General features: G+C 42.0%; 1 protein-coding gene and 1 long non-coding RNA gene across 3 annotated transcripts in view; both read left to right on the top strand.

The window, feature by feature from the left end:
• LOC118206370 overlaps positions 1-17,502 on the top strand; it is a 44,538-nt gene that overhangs the window by 6,795 nt on the left and 20,241 nt on the right. The window contains exons 1-4 of one of the 2 annotated variants that reach the window (XR_004761183.1): positions 6,737-6,876; positions 8,164-8,397; positions 9,011-9,063; positions 9,856-10,559. The exons of the other annotated variant lie outside the window; for it this stretch is intronic. The gene's annotated coding sequence lies outside the window, so the exon portion shown is untranslated. Of the gene's footprint in view, positions 1-6,736; positions 6,877-8,163; positions 8,398-9,010; positions 9,064-9,855; positions 10,560-17,502 lie in introns of those variants that run through there. 2 annotated transcript variants of the gene reach the window in all.
• Positions 211-2,652, top strand: LOC118206375. Its single transcript, XR_004761184.1, has 4 exons — positions 211-455; positions 670-718; positions 997-1,176; positions 1,515-2,652. It is a non-coding gene; the product is annotated as an uncharacterized LOC118206375 (long non-coding RNA).

Below are 17,502 nucleotides of genomic sequence, written 5' to 3'. Positions count from 1 at the left end.
AAATAATTCTAAATCGTCCCACTGAGATAAAGTTATTTGTTTTGGTCATGGAAATTCAGTTAAAGGTTGTGGAGAAGTCATGGAAAAGTCATTGAAAATCATTGGTGAAAAAGTGTATGAACCCTGTGATATGTTCTAAGTTGTTTAACAAATCTAGATAAAAATACCAGGAAATAAAAGCTGAAATTTGGATCTGTCATCTCATGTACATCTTTTGACCTCAAACTCAATTGTCTTCAGTGTATAGCAAAAACTACTAAAAATTACCATTTACCACATTACACACACAGCCACTTTCTATGGTGAGGATGAAGGCATGTTCTGAGTAGCCTCTATCAGACTGAAGCCATGGAGTATTTTATTTTATTTTTATTTCCCCCCCCCCTTTGGATGCACAGGACCGACTCCAGTGACTGGAAACTACACCATTGCCACTGTATCTGCCTGTATTTTAGGTAAAATTACGTTTCTCACAACTACCGTGTATCCAGGATACACCTCCATACTTTGTAGCAGGCTGTGAAGGAAAACTGGGGTGAGGGAACATGCCTTTGTGTGCTTAACAATAAATCTGGGGCCTGAGTGGATCTACACTTTCAGTGTGCAGTCTTTGAAGTCGAGTTTAAAGTCAAATGTGTCCTTCAATTAATTTTTCTTCTCCTCGTACAGTAGCTGCTCTCATTGTTGCTGGCGTTGGTGGCCTCATTTACAAAAAAAGGTAAGATCCACAATGTGTGAGGGGAAAAAACAGGACAATTATTGTGGGTACTTCTGTGGGTAGATTAGGCGTGATGTAGTGTATTAATCAGGGGTGGGCAAGGAGGGAGAAATCTGTATCTGGATCCTCCTCCAACTCGTTTGCTGAATTGGCCCCTTGCATGTGATGACATGACTACATGTCCTGATAAGCTTGTGAACAGCTAAAAGCTGTTGCGTGTTAAGTTGACCTCCTGTTGACAGTCAAGGGAAAATATGATTTCGGCTTTTCCTCCTCAGGCTTTGCAACTGTCGAAGAGGGCAGGACAGGGGCCGTCGCCAAGGGAACAACCGGGTGCCTCCTCATGATGCTGAGGATCGTGATGAGATCACCATCGAGATACAGCCTCTTAAGGGAGAAGTTGCAAACGGAAATGTTAACGGGGTCCATCGAGAGGATGACAGCGTTGGGACTGCAGGGTAGGTGTTAACCTGTTTATTGATTCTGCTGTTTTACATAATCATCCAGAATAGTTGCTGTACATACAAGAGGAGGGCAAGCGTCTTCTGCTATTGGCTCCTCTGACTTCCTGGTTTTGATTGAGGCAGCCCACAGCCTATCGGGGCAGCCTCACAAGTTCCTGTGAGGGACCTGCTCACGCTGCTCAGGGCAAAGGGAAAGAGGGCCTTCTCCAATGCTGGAGAACATAACCCCATGATTTGGGGTACATGTCGTTATGAGAGGGGACATGCTTTCTTGTGACTGCTGTGCATATAACTGGTGAAACATGAGCCTTTTTCTCCCCTCTTACACACAGGTTACTTGGCCATTGGGACGATTATGCTGGTGGCGGGAAATGACACTGCATCTTTCAGTACTGGACCTGAGTTCTGACATGGTCTGTGGTTCTGACTAACACTGTTCACCATACCATTCTCTTACCCACCCATTTTTCCAGTCTGTTTACCACAGGCACGGCTCTTAATTTGTTTATGATGTGCCTAACAAACCGTTCAATCTGGATTAAGATTTGAATGTAAAAAAAATTCCTACACTTGAATCAGAACAAAACATATTTATTTAAATTTAAATTTTATTGATATTTATTTTATTTCCTCATTTACACTGTTTCTTTTAATGCTTTTAAATTCATTTATTTATTGTGAAGCACATTGTGATGGGCTATGAAACTAACCCTTTTGTTACTTTGATTCATTATGAATTATCATAGAAGTGTGCAGAGTGCGGAGTCTTCCTGTGTCTAAACAGCACAAAGCAGTGCTTTTTCACATATCATCTCAAATGAAATCTGAAAATGAGGTGAATAAGAGATTCCAATTCTGATCAGTTGAAAAAATATGTTCAGGACTGAACATGAACTCTGCATGATACCTGCAATGGGTGTTTTTTAAAGTTTAAAGTTTTGTTCATGAGTTTATACTTATACTAAAATGGCGATGTATGAAACGGTGCCTGATTGTAAAGCAGAAATGCCACACAGTATCTATGCATGTATACAGATGTTGTATACAGATGTTTGTTCCAAATTGTAGTTGATATGTTCGATATGAAATATGTAATCAAAATGAAATCAATGGAATTAATGGAATTAATGTTTTTTTTTTTTTTTTACATATTTAAACTGTTTTGTTCATAGAAACAAAATAGTTTAAACTTATAAAATAACAATCAAACAGTGTCTGATTTTAAAGCAGAAATGCCATATTATATATATACATATTTGTGGACCTAGCCATTGTAATTGATGGGATATTTACAGGCCAAAAACATGTTGATGGAGTGTAAATAAAGCAATTAATTGTTTTAAGGTTTTAAAGAGAGATTAAAATGATTGTGTTTCAGGAAAAATGTTCAGAAATATAGCAATTTGTGAATAGCATCTTTTACCATAAGCTGACATCGCAACTGTATGGTAGAGGTCTGTAATTTCTAAAGGGGTCAAGTTATGAAAAAAACTGTTAAACATTGTTATTTGGTGCTCTAGTAATAGGTATTTATGGTTAATTTTTTCATCACCTATTTCAATGAGTGACGGAGGAGGGCACTGGAATAACAGTGTCCTACTGACCACCACTAATCAAACCATTCACACGTGGTCCAAGTGCAGACTCTGAGCTTTTATTACAGGGGATGATGTGCTATATGTCTCATGACATCATACTGTTCACAGAGCCATCCTGGCAGCTTGCCAAGCACTATATTTATAGTTTTGTTGGATACAGTACTGCTGATGGAACCGAACCATAGTTGTGCTATTGCCTGCACCTCCTTAAACAGTACTTCAATCTTGCATTTAGATAATTCTTTTTTTAGTCTCTTTTCTGCCATTATGTTTCCTTATGTTTTACTACAATTAACTGCGTTATTCAGCAGCATTTTACTGCCAGCCAGTGAGAGCACACACTTGGAATGGGACTGAACTGTGACATCACCATTGCTGTTCAACATGTCCCTTCTTCACCCATCACACAGAATATTATCTTTTAAAAACTATTTTAAATTACCATCTTTTGCCATTTTATTTTATATTTTAATGGTCTATTTTATTTTAGGTATTTTTCATGGATTGGTGGTGAACTGCCTCTCTTTTCTGGAACTCACACGTCTGCTTTAGAAATGATGAAAAGATTTAATCATTCAGCAGTAGGTCAGGGCATATTGTGTGGCAATTTATTCATTATTCCCTCACTGCAATATATTAGGCATGAGGTGGAATGTGCACATGGATCATGATCTTCCAAAACACCCCACCACCCCACCACTCCATCATGTCACCATAACAGTTAACCAAAACCAAAAACCAAGGGGCAACATGGCTCAGGAGGTAAGACCGATTGTCTGGCAGTTGGAGGGTTGCCGGTTCAAACCCCACTCTGGGCATGTCAAAGTGTCCTTGAGCAAGACACCTAACCCCTAACTGCTCTGGCAAATGAGAGGCATCAATTGTAAAGCGCTTTGGATAAAAGCGCTATATAAATGCAGTCCATTTACCAAATTCACTAAAAAAAATTACATTTTTTTAACAAGCAAAAATCAATATATACAACAGAATAGAACAAAATAGAGGAATTATATACATTTCTGTTTTTTTACATGACTGTTCCTCATTCTTACAGATATGATAAGGGTCACGGCTGCAGTTACAGGGTGACCCCGCATTTGGTGGTACATCCCAGATTAGGCAGAGACACTGGTGAAAGAGGGGGCAGGGGGAGATGGGTGGGGCCCACAGAGTTGTTGGTGATTTGCTCTGAGAGTAGGGGAGGTAGGCATCTGCTCTGACAAGAAGATTGTCTCAGCTAACATGCAGGGAGCGGTCAGGTAGAAGTAAATTGCAAACAGAGAATGCATATCAGGCCAGCCCTATATGTACCACAATGAAACTTCAGTGCAAACCCAGTGTAAACTGGTATATTTATAAGTCCATGACAAACCATGTTCTACAGCATATTCACCAATTTACCAACCCACATATAACTTTTGATTAACAATGTTGTACATTTTTAACTTTCTCATAAAATTCCAGTTGTACAGATTCTGGTGTAGTCACCTGAATGCTACCTTTTAGCTTACAAAGGAGATGGTACAGTAGAATGACCACATCCAATTTGTTCAGGTGCAGGGCATAAACAATATGTACAGTAAAAATAAAATGTCTGATGTTTGAACAGACTAGGCAGAATTGGTGTCGTTTCAAATAGATATGAATTTGGGTTTGACATCAGCATACCTTTGAAATGCACGTCCACGTGCCTCTTAATATTTGCCTTCTTAAGTTGGTTTGAAAGTTGGGCACAGCGGGCAGTGGAATAATTGTTTGCGCCAACATTTGCAGCCAACATTTGCATACGTTTAGCTAGCATCTCCAGACAATATCCACTCACAAAGCATTACACAATAGCTTCCATGCTATTATTAGGGGTCCTACGAAGTAGGAACTCTATTATTTTTGTTAGTATTATCATTATTATTATTATTATTTTCTTAGAAATGGTCAAATAGCTCAAAAAGGCCTTGACCAAAAATGATAAATTACCAGGTTGAAACTAGAGACGATGAGTAACTATGCCAGAAAGAATGACTATGATTCGTCCATAGGTGGCGCTATAGTAACCGATTTAAAACGCAAAAATACTGCCATTTCCACCCCGTTTGATGAAAATTCATGAAACCAGGTGTACTTGTGTCATTCCTCATGAGGAACAAATATGCCTCAATAACCCATAAAGTCCGCCATGATGGATTTTTCTGCAGACTGAAAATTTGTCAAAACCTCTAAAACGTTTCTTCTAATAAACCGTAAGTCCGATTTGTCCGAAATGGCCAATTTAAGTGTATGGTGCATGTCTCCCTATAGGGTGTTAACCGCTAAGAGATACATTCCAAGATGGCGGAGAAACTGGTATTTAAAAAAAAACAAAATTTGGCCACAAATTTCAAACGCTTACAACTTTTTACAACAATAATCTAGGGACTTGAAACGGACTGGGCATGAAGACGACACTACCATGTTGTACCATGTCGAAGCAGTTGTAGATGTCTCAAAAAACAAGGAAATTACAGGCATTTGAATATTGGGTAGGAAGCTGACGCTAATATAATGCAAATTTCAAGTGCTTATAACTATTTAAAACAACAATCTATGGACTTGAAACGGACTGGTCATGAAGAGGACACTACCACGTTGTACCATATCGAAGCAGTTGCAGATATCTCAAAAAACAAGGAAATTACACGCATTTGAATTTTTTGCGGGAAGCTAATGTTAATATAACGCTTTCAAACTCATCTTCTCATGAACACTTTACCTGATTCCGTCACCATCGTACAAGTGTACTCTTGGGTATTCTCTCGATCAAGGGAGAGAAGGTCAAGTCGTTTCGTTAAATCCTTTTTAGTTGCATTACCGCCTCCTTCTGGATCTAACCAATTACTGCTGTCTGGATCTCTTATATCCTGTTACTTATTCCAGTTGCCCTCAAAAAACTAAATATCACCTTCTTTCCCTCCACCGTGTCCCCACACTCAAGCAGATCTGTAAGCCTTGCCTCCACTCCTAGTCTCTGTAATCCTGTAAACATTACCCTTCTTTCTTGCTCATACTTCCTGCATTCAATCAGGACATGCTCTACTGTTTCTGATTCCTGGCACTGATCGCAATAGCCAGTTGGATGTTTTCCTATAATAAATAGTGTGCTATTCAAGTTGCTGTGACCAATTCTTAATCTACTTATGATTACCTGCTCTCTTCTATCGGTTCCACTGTTTCTTACCATTCCTACTTTATTTTGTATTTTATATAAATGTCTTCCTTTTGTTTCACTATCCCAATGTTGTTGCCATTGTTTGATTACTCCCCTCCAAACGATGCTTTTCCCCTCTGATTTTGAAAGTTTGACCTTAAGGTCCACATACTCTCTCCTGACCGCCTCCTTCGCCAACTTATCTGCTTTTTCATTTCCCTGGATTCCTGAATGTGCTGGTACCCACATGAACTTTATGTTTTTCCCTTGATTAGTTATCCTTGAATTATTAAACAACAGTTCATATAATATGTCTTGGTGATTACTTCCTGGTCCTGTTTTAATGCTTGACAATGCTGATACAGAGTCACTACAGATGAGTATATTATTTGCCGTCACTCCTTCCACCCACTCTAATCCTAACAGAACTGCAATTAGCTCAACAGCATAAATGCTCAAATAATCTGACGTTCTTTTACTGATTCCAGTCTGGTGACTGAGAATCACCACTGCAGCCCCTGTCACCTCTGTTATTGGATCCTTTGACCCATCTGTAAAAATCTGTGAATAGTCATTGTAATTCCTGTCCCTATGCATGTAATATTCCTGAACTAAATCTGCTGTTTTATTTCTGTGCTTTATATTCAATAGTTCCATGTCCACATAAGCATTTTGCAACATCCAGACTGGTCTCACAGGCCACAACACAGCTGGACAAAATTCAATTTCATGAATTTGCATTTGTTCTGCAACGTCCTTGCCTACCCATCCAAAGCTCTGTGATCGGGATACACAAGAACACGCCCTTTAGAGCTGCTGTGATCACGTGATTTCAAGCATATTCCAACGCGGTGGTGATTTCAAGCTGGGGTTTCGTCGCTTCTCTGCCTTCCGTTCTGCTGTTTTTTACTCAAGGTATTGATAGTATATTTATTTAACAGCATTATTATATTTAAGGTAAATTATTTAAAGTATGTAAGTAGATGTACTTTCGTACCGTATTTTAATAGTTGCTAGACTCAGCTAATAGTTATGTTGTTTTGGGAACTAGCTAGCGTGAGAGCAGCTGTCGTCAGGTTAGCCATAGACGGACGCTTTTTCGCATAATGTACGGCTAAGTGGTCACCTATGAGAGGCAGAACTGGGAGCGCAATTGTGGGTTGATGGGAGAAAATGACAACAGGTGTGAAGAACGGACGTATTAGCCCCCGTAAAAGGGGAGAGAAACGCTGATCTGGGGAGCCGTGTCTCATTTCCTGGGTTCGCGCACTCTTAGCGGGGAGGGCGAGTGTATGCGCACGTCCTGGTTCTCCAGTTTTGTGTATCAGCGCTCGGCCCGCCGCCGCGTCCTGTCCGCTCTGCCGACCTCTTGAACCCTTGCCCCGGGGATTCGCACGGTGCCGAAAAAACAGACCCCGGGGGAGGGTCTCGCCAACCGGGCGAGTTAAGTTTTTAAGTTTTATTACTCGATGTTTAGTGTCTATTATTGTGAATAGTCTTTCACTTTCAGTTTCATTTTCTGTCCTAGTCCTTTTGTGTATAGCGTTTAGGTTTGGAATAGCAGAGTGGGGAGGTTCAGTGGAGAGGAACTGTTAGGGGGCTAATTGTAAGGAATCCTGTTCTATACCTTTTTGCTTTGTAGGCATGTAAAGGTGTGAAGTGTATTTGACTAGTGTAGTCTCGGCCATCTATTTCACGTGTGCTGTGTGGGACAATAGCCATGTCAGGGTGGGAGGTGGGGGGGAAGGGGGGAAGGTGGGGGGGGGGGGGGGGGGGGAGGGGGGGGGGGGGGGGGGGGGGGGGGGGGGGGGAGGGGGGGGGGGAGGGGGAGGTGGGGAGGTGGGTAAGGTTTTAAAGAGAGATTAAAATGATTGTGTTTCAGGAAAAATGTTCAGAACATAGCAATTTGTGAATAGCATCTTTTACCATAAGCTGACATCTCAACCGTACGGTAGAGGCCTATAATTTCTAAAGGGATCAAGTTATGAAAAAAAACTTTTAAACATTGTTATTTGGTGCTCCAGTAATAGGTATTTATGGTTAAAAGAATCTGTATTATTATAACGAAATGTATATGTATGAAGTTGTTTTTTCCTTATTTAGACAGTTTATTATGTGTATTTTTACAGGACTTGTATTTAAATGTGTTACGGCCAGTTCTCTCGAATAAATATGAAAAAAAAGTATTTCTCGCACTGACAGGTCAAGTGAAGCTCACCAACAGGATAGTGGGAAAGAGGAAGGTGTCCTCCAGGAAGAGGAAGAAAGTGGAGTATAGACGCACAGAAGGCGACCCCCGAAACACTCAGGCCTCATTTCGTCTTCAAGACTTCAAAATGTGGAAATTTCGTATGTTTTTGGAGTGGTTTGCATTTTATGTACTGCTCCTACTGGCATTGCCCCCTATTGTGAACAGCAAGGAGACTCAAACACCAAGTAAGTAGTACCGAGTGTAATCCTATGCAACTACCCACTTTAAGGTTTTTTTTTCTTCTTGTCAACTTTCTCCCTCCAAGAAGAGAAGTTTGTCACCTTGCTGACCTTCTACTGTGGAAATTAACTGCACGAGGACAGTGTCATTAATGTGAAGTTCCACTCTAATGTAGCACTAGCTCCCCCTTGTGGAGAACCTTCAGCTTGCTAAACATGAATGAGTGCATGTGCGAGTGAGTTGCAAAGCACCTCATGGACTTGGCTTGTATCTAATGAACTTTATGTAACCAAACAGGCTACTAACAATATGTTAAGTGCTATCACCTCAGTTAATGGATAATTATGATAAGTGACACGAAAAGGAATTAAATTAAAGGTATTAAAGTGGCTTGCGCTGTGTGGCAGTTGGCCATGCTTTATTAAGATTTGCCCTTAAAAAGTGTTGAGATGCCTACTGCATGAACTGTTGAGAGGTGTCATTCTGTCTGGACTGTGTCTCTCCAGCTGATTGTTTCCACATGTACGTCACTACGGTGATGATTCTACACTGTCATTGGTTGATGTAAAGCTGTGGAAGTGCCTTTTGAAAGTCTAACTGTAGATTTCCCCCTCTTAGTTATGTAGCAACACTGCATGCATCCTCACCAACTTCTTCAACCGCTTCCCTGGGTGAGTTTCTGATTGCGGGCTAAAGAACAGGACCTCACCAGAAGCCATGCATGTTGATTGTGTGTGTGTGCATGCATGTGACATGTTATCTTGCACTTCTGATTTTTCTTTCTTCGACCCAGAGGGGGATTTCTGTATCTTATTTAAGAGCAAATCTTTTCATTTTATGGATAAATCTCATAACAAGAAAAAACCTGTTCCATTTTAGAAGACCCCATTTTGTTATCCCCCACCCTTTTGTAGAATGGTTGTCCCTGTGTGTTATTTCTCCTCCCTCCATTTCCTGTTTTGATTATCTTGCATATCTTTGCATCTTCATCCTATCGCTGATGTACTGACTCTTTACATTTTTACATTTACAGTTTAGGTGTTAAGCAGACATTCTGGACCACAGCGACTTTCACTGCTTATATTCTTTACATGCAGATAATTTATTCATCTGGATATTTTACTGAAGTAGTTTTGGTACCTTTGCTGAAGGGTATAACGGCAGTGGCCCATCTGGGAATCAAATTTACGACCTTGGATTTACAAGCTGAGTTCACTGGCTATTATGCTGCACTGTATACTCACTCCCCGTAACTGACTGACTGACCTGTAGTTGAGTTCCTCGAAAGCATCCGGAGGTTTCCAACAGTTTATTGAGGCTGATCTCTCTCCCACCCACACAAACCCCTCACTTGTTTAGTCTTTGGTGTGCTGTCATGACTGATGGGAACCCTGTGCTATTCTCTCTAATCTATGCATAAACCCCGTCCCTGGAAAGTAAGACTTGCTGTTTTCATGTCACAGGAATGTGTGCAGTTTGCTTGGAAAAGGACTGCGCAACTCGTGTGGAAAGAATCTACCCAGCAACAGTTTGGTCGAAAGCAAACTCCCCAACTGGAATCCAAACCTGCTCCATGGAGAATCTAAAGGCAGATGCTCCCTGTAAGATGGCTAATGGTAGCCTCGTCCAACCGGCTGACAACCCCCTTCAATTTGATGGAACAAACACTTATGGTGTACGGGGCGTATTCAACTCACAGATTTTGCGTGAGTATTCCTGCTCTGGCTCAAGTCTGCAGGCTCTGCTGTTGTGGTGTAGAGTAGAGTGGGTGGGACGGAAGGATCTGGAAAGCAGGCAGATGACTTTGTTGTGAAATCTAAACTTAAAATGCGGCACTAGTCATGGATTGTTCATCAAAATGCCGAGGGCACCTGAAATTGAACTGTGCGAGTGCATTTGTGCTTTTTTCCCTCTCCAATCACTGCAGTAAGATCCATGAAGGGAGATTTAAGCCAAGCCCAAATCTGCTTGAAATTCTTTAATTTCTCCTCCAATAAAGGTGTCTAGGACTGGATGCAGTAAAAATGCTATTTGCACAGCTGTCAGACTTCTCTGTGTGCAGTGTAGTGATCATTTGTGCAATCACATGTCGGTTGTGTGTAATGATGTTCTCTTTCTGCAGCCTGCGATGAGCTTAATCTGCCTTCCAGTTCCACGCCTTCCCCCGGTAAGTGCCTTCTGTGAGCTGGAAGATCTTTATTTCTGCTATAGGAACCGATTTGCTGATTGTCATTCACACTGGAGCCTAAGGGTATAGTCTAGCCTTACAGTGTGAATGCTTTAATGTAGCCTTACAGCTTGAATGATAGAATATAGCCTTTCTGTGTGAATTATATAGTGTAGTCTTACATTGGCTATCTTTAAACATGTATTGTACATGCATTATACACAAGTTATCAGCCTGAGCAAAGCTCAGAACTGAAGGGTTTTCATGTAATTTCTCATTTCACCCCATTTCCATAAATACATTTAGGAAAATATAGTTTGATTTGTTTTCATAACCTTGAAATCGCATGGGGTAGGCTTTATCAGAATGTAAAGCCATGGAAATCATTTTTTTTTTTTGGTTTTTATCTTCTTGGTTGCGCTGGAATACCGCACTTGGCCCCAATGACCAAAGCTCCCATCCACAACGTGCCCACTCCTGAAGCTCCGAACGATCCAGGTAAAATTAAATTCCCTACAGCTACTGTGTCTCCAGGATTCAAACTTACCTGTGCAAGCATTTCAGTGTTCTAGAATATACAAACCAATTATATTGAGCACTGAAATGTTTGCACCTCCAAATCTGTAGCCTTATGTGCCTTCTTGGTGATATTGCACATCTGTCTTATTAACACTGATGTTCTCCACTTCTGTTAGTCACTCTGGATAAGGGCATCTGCTTAGTGATTGTAATGTAGGTGCTGTACACTAGCATTACATTTCAGTACCTGCATATTCACTCAAGAGTTCAGTGGTCTGAGTGGTTCTGCAGTGCTTTCAGTTTGCAGTCTTTTAAGTAGAGTTTAAAGTCAAACGTGTCCACTAATAGATTGTTCTTCTTATCCTGGTTCTCATTCTAGAGGCGTACAACAAAGGCATCATCATCGGCAGCAGCATCGGCGGCATCGTCATGATCTTCACCGGCGTCGGCATGGGAGTTTTGCTTTGGAAGTAAGTTGTTTTCAAAAAGAACATTTTCATATTTAGGTCATGCAGACATGAATTGTTTAAAAATGAATGGGGGGGGGGTGTGGACCCACAATTCCTGAGGGGAAAATATGGATTATAGTGGCTTTTTACAGGTAATGTAAAAACTAAATCGAAGGTGATTGGTTGGAACAGAAACCAGCACACGGATCAACCCTCCAGGACCGGAGTTGTGCGCCCCCCCTAATTTAGGCAGGGTAAAGGGCGGAACCAAAAGCCCACAGAAACTGCCCGTTCAGAACTACTCGTCCCTCACACGGGCCGTCAGAACTGGATTATTTTATTTCCACGTGTGAAGAGCTCTGCGTGTTAAGTTGACCTCCTGCTGACAGTCAAGGGAAAATGTGATTTCGGCTTTCCTCCTCAGGTTTTGCAACTGTCCAAGAGGGCAGTACAGAGACCTTCCTCAAAGGAGCAGCGGGGTGCCTCCTCCTGATGCTGAGGATCGTGATGAGATCACCATCGAGATGCAGCCTCCTAATGCAGAAGTTCCAAATGAAAACGTTAACGGGGTCCATCGAGAGGATGACAGCGTTGGGACTGCAGGGTAGGTGTTAACCTGTTTATTGACTCTGCTGTTTTACATAATCATCCAGAATAGTTGCTGTACATACAAGAGGAGGGTAAGCGTCTTCTGCTATTGGCTCCTCTGACTTCCTGGTTTTGATTGAGGCAGCCCACAGCCTATCAGAGCAGCCTCACAAGTTCCTGTGAGGGACCTGCTCACGCTGCTCAGGGCAAAGGGAAAGAGGGCCCTCTCCAATGCTGCAGAACGTAACCCTATGATTTGGGGTATATGTCCTAAAAACAACAACCAAACTGATTTATTTACTTTCCCATTCATTTACTTTCTCATTTTAATGCTCTTCCAATACCACACCACCTGAAAGTCTGAGGAAATGTTTGTTCTTTGCCTGTCAATCATCTGCACAGCCACAATAAATGGGGTGTTTTGGAGATTGCTTAGACTTGCACACATTTTGTGAAGGTTTAAAAATCTCAACAATGGCACTGGTTTTCAACATAGGCACTTTTTGCAGTCAGTTCTGTGCGCATAAAAATTTTAAACATGGGGCCCTTTTTAATTACATTAAGTATTTTAACATAGTTTTTTGTTCTTTTTGTGTTCTTGCATGTTCTACACGCCTTCTCTGCAAAAATGTGGCATGGAATAGAATGCTCTGAGTCTTCACATTGCAGGAGACTCACAGCATTCCATTCCACATTCCATGCCACGTTTTCGCCACACCACCTGTAAGAGCCTGAAAATAGCGCCCATTGTCTTCTCCAGTTAGGCCTACTGCTCCCTTTCAAGAGCATCCGGTGGTTTGTGGAACACCAGAAACACTTCTGCTAGCTTCATTCTTGACAGCATTACGTACTCAGTTGAGAAGAGTGTATCTTTCACTTTTCATGTTTATTTTCGTTGCAAGTTTGGTCTTAAATTTAATTCTAGGTGGCATTAAAAAATTATTGTGACTGCTGTGCATATAACAATTGAAACATGAACCTTTTTCTCCTCTCTGACACACAGATAACTGATCACGGCCCTCACCCCTGCTGCCTTCTACATTTCATCCCCGGTTCGGGGGGGGAGGCGGTGGGGGTGGGGGTGGAGAGGGTGGTTGGGGGGTGGGGGTGGGGGGTGGTTGGGGGGTGGGGGTGGGGGGTGGAGGAGGTGGTTGGGGGGTGGGGGATGTGGGGGTGGGTGGGGGGTGGAGGAGGGGGGTGGGGGAGGTGGGGTTGGGGGGGTGGGGGAGGTGGGTGGGGGGTGGGGGATGGGGGAGGTGGGTGGGGGGTGGGGGATGTGGGGGTGGGTGGGGGGTGGAGGAGGGGGGTGGGGGAGGTGGGGTTGGGGGGTGGGGGAGGTGGGTGGGGGGTGGAGGAGGTGTGGGGGTGGAGGGTGGAGGAGGGGGGTGGAGGAGGTGGTGGGGGGTGGGGGGAGGGGGAGGTGGGGGTGGGGGAGGGGGTCGGTGGAGGAGGCAAGGTACACAGGTGACACAGTTGAAGAGCTACCAATCCCTGAGCTTAGTGAGCCTGATACACGCCCAGCCTGTGGCCCACAGCGAGGGCAATGCAAACTCTGCCCAAAGGGGGTGTCACGATAGAAGTGTGCAGAGTGCGGAGTCTTCCTGTGTCTAAACAGCACACAGCAGTGCTTTGTCACGCATCATCTCAAATGAAATCTGAAAATGAGGTGAATAAGAGATTCCAAATCTGATCAGTTGAAAAAATATGTTCAGGACTGAACATGAACTCAGATACCTGCAATGGGTGTTTTTTAAAGTTTAAAGTTTTGTTCGTGAGTTTATACTTAATAAAATGGCGATGTATGGTGCCTGATTGTAAAGCAGAAATGCCACACAGTATCTATACATGTATACAGATGTTTGTTCCAAATCGTAGTTGATATGTTCGATATGAAATGTGTAATCAAAATGAAATCAGTGATACCTGGAATTATTGTTTTTTTACATATTTAATATTTAAATAGAAACAAAATAGTTTAAACTTATAAAATGGCAATCAAACAGTGTCTGATTTTAAAGCAGAAATGCCGTAAACTGTTTTAAGGTTTTAACGAGAGATTAAAATGATTGTGTTTATAGCAATTTGTGAATAGCATCTTTATCCTTAAGCTGAAATCTCAACCATACGGTAGAGGTCTATAATTTCTAAAGGGGTCACGTTATGAAAAAAAAGTGTTAAACATTGTTATTTGATGCTCTAGTAATAGGTATTTATGGTTAATTAATTTTTTTCATCACCTATTTCAATGAGTGACAGAGGAGGGCACTGGAATAACAGTGTCCTACTGACCACCACTTTTTCCCTTCCTTTTCCTCCTCTTTACTCTGCACTTTATATTTTTGATACTTTAATAAACCCATTTGTAATCGATCCCATTTTGTGTTTGTCTCCTTTATGTTATGGCCCTTTCGAGCCGTGGACTTGCGTAACAGCAGCTACACTGCACAGGAAAGTTGGCCAAAACAAATGTTCAAAATCAATGGCACGTGATTGCACTGGCAACTAGAAGAAATAATACGCAAATGGCTTTACAGTTGTGAAGTTAACTTATTATAGACTTTGAATGAAACGCTGATCATTACAGTTTTCACGGTCAGTTAGATTTCTGATTGTCATGCTTGATGGGAAGAATCCAACATGTGTTTGCACTCTGCGTATCAAGTGTGTCTGGACTACTGCAACTCACTACTGGCTGGTCTGCCAGCATCCGCCATCAGACCCCTGCAGCTCATCCAGAATGCTGCAGCGCGTCTGGTCTACAACCTCCCCAGACATTCCCATGTCACCCCCCTGCTCACTGACCTCCACTGGCTGCCTGTTATGGCTCGCATCAAATTTAAGACCTTGGTGCTTGCATACCAGGCAGCTAAGGGGTCAGCACCAGGGTACATTCAGAGGATCATCAGACCCTACACACCAGCCAGACCTCTCCGTTCTGCCACCTCTGGACGCTTGGCACCTCCCCCTCGTCGCGTCTGTACTTCCCGCTCCCGTCTGCTGTCTGTCCTGGCCCCTCGCTGGTGGAATGACCTCCCCGTGACGGTCAGAACAGCAGAGAATCTCACCACCTTCAAACGCAGACTGAAGACTCATCTCTTCAGGCTGCACCTCTCCCCACTCCTCCCTAGCCTATAGTTCACCTAGCTAGGATAATATGATTATGTTAGTGTATCTGGCAGGATTGTTTTTGACTGATTAGATGTGATTCCAGTGCTAGTTTGTACTTGGTAGGATTCTTGCTTGCTGAACAAGCTTACTCTACAGGGTTGGAGTCCTGATCGATGTGGTCACTTCTGGCACTACGATCCTTACTTCACTCTAGTGTTTCTTTTGCACCTCTACATATGAACCTATGCACTTGTTGTACGTCGCTCTGGATAAGAGCGTCTGCTAAATGCCTATAATGTAATGTAATGTAATGTGTGTAATCAAACAATTCACACGTGGTCAAAGTGCAGACTCTGAGCTTTTATTAAAGGGTATGATGAGCTATATGTCTCATGACATCATACTGTTCACAGAGCCATCCTGACAGCTTGCCAAGCACTATATTCAGTTTTGTTGGATACAGTACTGCTGATGGGACCGAACAATAGTTGTGCTATTGCCTGCACCTCCTTAAACAGTACTTCAATCTTGCATTCAGATAATTCTTTTTTTTGTGTCTCTTTTCTGCCATTATGTTTCCTTATGTTTTACTACAATTAATTGCGTTGTTTAGTAGCATTTTACTGCCAGCCAATGAGAGCACACACTTGGAATGGGACTGAACTGTGACATCACCATTGCTGTTCAACATGTCCCTTCTTCACCCATCACGCAGAATATTATCTTTTAAAAAATATTTTCAATTATCACCTTTTGCCATTTTATTTAATATTTTAAAGGTCTATTTTATTTGAGGTATTATTCATGTATTGGTGGTGAACTGCCTCTCTTTTCTGGAACTCACAAGTCTGCTTTAGAAATGATGAAAAGATTTAACCATTCAGCAGTAGGTCAGGGCATATTGTGTGGCAATTTATTCATTATTCCCTCACTGCAATACATTAGGCATGAGGTGAAATGTGCACATGGATCATGACCCTCCCATGAGGTGTGTAAGGTGCAGTCACAGTCACATGACACAGGTCAGGTCACAGTCACAAGCATTCTTCGCTGTTAGGAAGCCTGTCACAGGCACAGTCCCTGTGGCACCACAATCACTTCACAGGGTCACGGTTGCAGTCACAGGGTGACCCCGCATTTGGTGGTACATTCCAGATTAGGCAGAGACACTGGTGAAAGAGGGGGCAGGGGGAGATGGGTGGGGCCCACAGAGTTGTTGGTGATTTGCTCTGAGAGTAGGGGAGGCAGGCATCTGCTCTGACGAGAATATTGTCTCAGCTAACATGCAGGGAGCGGTCAGGTAGAAGTAAACTGCAAACAGAGAATGCATATCAGGCCAGTCCTATATGTACCACAATAAAACTTCAGTGCAAACCCAGTGTAAACTGGTATATTTATCAGTCCATGACAAACCATGTTCTACAGCATTTTCACCAATTTACCAACCCACATATAACTTTTGATTAACAATGTTGTACATTTTAAACTTTCTCATAAAATTCCAGTTGTACAGATTCTGATGTAGTCACCTGAATGCTACCTTTTAGCTTACAACGGAGATGGTACAGTAGAATGACCACATCCAATTTGTTCAGGTGCAGGGCATAAACAATATGTACAGTAAAAATAAAATGTCTGAAGTTTGAACAGGCTAGGCAGAATTGGTGTCGTTTCAAATAGATATGAATTTGGGTTTGACATCAGCATACCTTTGAAATGCACGTCCACGTGCCTCTTAATATTTGCCTTCTTAAGTTGGTTTGAAAGTTGGGCACAGCGGGCAGTGGAATAATTGTTTGCGCCAACATTTACAGCCAACATTTGCATACGTTTAGCTAGCATCTCCAGACAATATCCACTCACAAAGCATTACACAATAGCTTCCATGCTATTATTAGGGGTCCTACGAAGTAGTATTATCATTATTATTATTATTATTATTATTATTATTATTATTATTATTTTCTTAGAAATGGTCAAATAGCTCAAAAAGGCCTTGATCAAAAATGATAAATTACCAGGTTGAAACTAGAGACGATGAGTAACTATGCCAGAAAGAATGACTATGATTCGTCCATAGGTGGCGCTATAGTAACCGATTTAAAACGCAAATTTCAAAATACTGGCATTTCCACCCCGTTGATGAAAATTCATGAAACCAGGTGTACTTGTGTCATTCCTCATGAGGAACAAATATGCCTCAAGGACCCATAAAGTCCGCCATGATGGATTTTTCTGCAGACTGAAAATTTGTCAAAACCTATAAAAAGTTTCTTCTA

This window comes from Anguilla anguilla, chromosome 10 (genome assembly GCF_013347855.1).
Source record: "Anguilla anguilla isolate fAngAng1 chromosome 10, fAngAng1.pri, whole genome shotgun sequence".
Taxonomy (NCBI): domain Eukaryota; kingdom Metazoa; phylum Chordata; class Actinopteri; order Anguilliformes; family Anguillidae; genus Anguilla; species Anguilla anguilla.
Note: the sequence above shows the minus strand (reverse complement) of the source record. Positions and strands in the feature narration are given on the sequence as shown.